The following is a 2,012-nucleotide window of genomic DNA, read 5'->3' on the forward strand; positions in this document are numbered from 1 at the left end:
TCTGCAAGTTTATATATAAATGGAAATAGTTAAGATGTTTTCCACAATAAACTTTTGAACTACTTTCTAATAATAATAATTGATTTATTGTTATTTACAACTGTATAAAAATAAATATTAATAGTAAATTTGCTATGAGTTATAAAATGAAAATGAAAACACTGTGGAGAATCTACCCATTCATAGAACGCCAATATGAACTACTTAAATGATTAAAACGTTTTTTTGTTTCAAATATTCCGTGTCTTTTTAGAAGTTTTTTTTATTTTAATTATTATTTTAAGGCATCAACTTCGGGGTCATTATTGCCTTAATTTCCGAATTGAAATGTGTAACTATTGAAAAATGGGAACTTGTGGTGAAATTTTATGGTAAAGTTTTGAGTGAATGAGAAATTCAAAAAGTTTATTTACAATCTGTTTGTAATCCTGCAAACTTGAATGGAATTGAATCGGGAAGATTTAAAGCTACTGAAATCTCTCTCTTGTATTTAATAATAAAGGTGTTGAATAAATCATTCTCGTATAAATTATTAACAAGTTATAAACATAAACTATAGAGGCAATACTCACGATTGACGGGGTTGATATACTGTTTCGAGGCCGACTATCTCGGCCGAGACTCCAGCGGAACTTTTGTACCCTTCGCCCCCTCCATTCTTGCGAGGGGCTCCCACTCCTGATGAACCCTAACTAGATGGAAATTACTTAAGTAAATCATATTCTCTGTTCGATTATGCCTAGAAAGTGGCCATTCTCCAGGCTCATTTAGTACGAACTGATTCTAGAGTTAGCACTTCCCATGATCCCTATCGCATATTCTAGGCGATAATCGTTCTGCTCGCTCAACTCAGTCTTAACGTTTTCACTTTGTTCTGCGTCACTTTCGTCGAAAGATTTTATGGTTTTAATTATCTCATGATCGGCATAAAAAGAAGTTTTATTAACAGCAGCATAAATATTTGAAGGAGTGATGGGTTTGATTTTGTCCAATGGGTATCTAGTCCTGTGTCACTTCGCTCTTGCTCTGCGTTTTTCCTTTAATAAGATGTTAATGTGGCAAGTTAGTACTATAGTATTATTAATTTTACCGGTCGTTGTTTTGTCATAAATACAAATTTTTATAGATTCGATCGTTTTTTATTGCTTCGTCAATGTCATGTTTAGTTTTAAGTGGAGTTTTCAGGTCCAGTTCGTTTTACAAATCATTACGAAATTTTTCCCAGTCAAGTTGTCCTTTAACCAATGAGGGAGGAGAGGGCTTAGGAACGAAGCTCGAATGTAAGAAAAGGATAACTGGACTTTTGGAAAAGGATAACTGGAATTTTGACCATCATGCGCGGCATCAATAAATACCAAACATCCGGAAAAAAACTGTGTTTCTATCATTCTTTTTCTACTTTCTTAAAAACAACCCGTGTTTTTAGTATTCTTTTACCGATACAAAAAAAAAAAAATAAAAATAATAACACAATAGATAAGAGAATAGCACAAAATACAATCCTTTAGTTCCGACATTATTCATTTAGTTACAATCATATTAAGTTTCTCTTTTATTTTATGTTTTGGTATTCGATTCACTATAGCAAGTTTTGAGGCCCTGTGAAGTCCCAGTCAGCTGCTTTGCTGAAAATATTTTTAATTGTTATGAATATTTTCACAATATACTAGGTTACTATTCCAGCGGGTAGTTAGGTATTCGAGAACAGTTCATTGAAGACGTTTCATTTAGTCATTTCATGAATTCTGAAGTATTCACTCACTTCAATGTAGTATTTCTAAAATCCGCCGCCAACAGCCCTTGTAAACATAAATTATCTACATAAGTACTCTACACAAATAATGTCATCCGATTTGTCCAGTGGACTAGAACAAACCCAAAAAGAGTGGACTAAATTTCCATCCTGTTTAAGAGCATTTACTGTCAGAGAATCATTCTCCATTTTGTACAGATGGTTTTACATGAATTATCGTAATACATTTTGTAATACCAAATTTTCGTGAGAACTAGTT

The 2,012-nt window shown here is 32.8% G+C and overlaps 1 protein-coding gene across 1 annotated transcript in view; it reads right to left on the minus strand.

Moving 5' to 3' along the window:
- Positions 1–610, minus strand: part of LOC106684416 (uncharacterized) — a 30,901-nt gene extending 30,291 nt beyond the window's left edge. Inside the window, exon 1 of the mRNA XM_067044745.1 lies at positions 573–610. The gene's annotated coding sequence lies outside the window, so the exon portion shown is untranslated. The remainder of the gene's footprint in view (positions 1–572) is intronic.
- Between the last annotated feature and the right edge of the window lie 1,402 nt (positions 611–2,012).

Source organism: Halyomorpha halys, unplaced genomic scaffold (assembly GCF_000696795.3).
Source record: "Halyomorpha halys isolate HHAL.00 unplaced genomic scaffold, Hhal_1.1 Scaffold578.1, whole genome shotgun sequence".
Taxonomy (NCBI): Eukaryota; Metazoa; Arthropoda; class Insecta; order Hemiptera; family Pentatomidae; genus Halyomorpha; species Halyomorpha halys.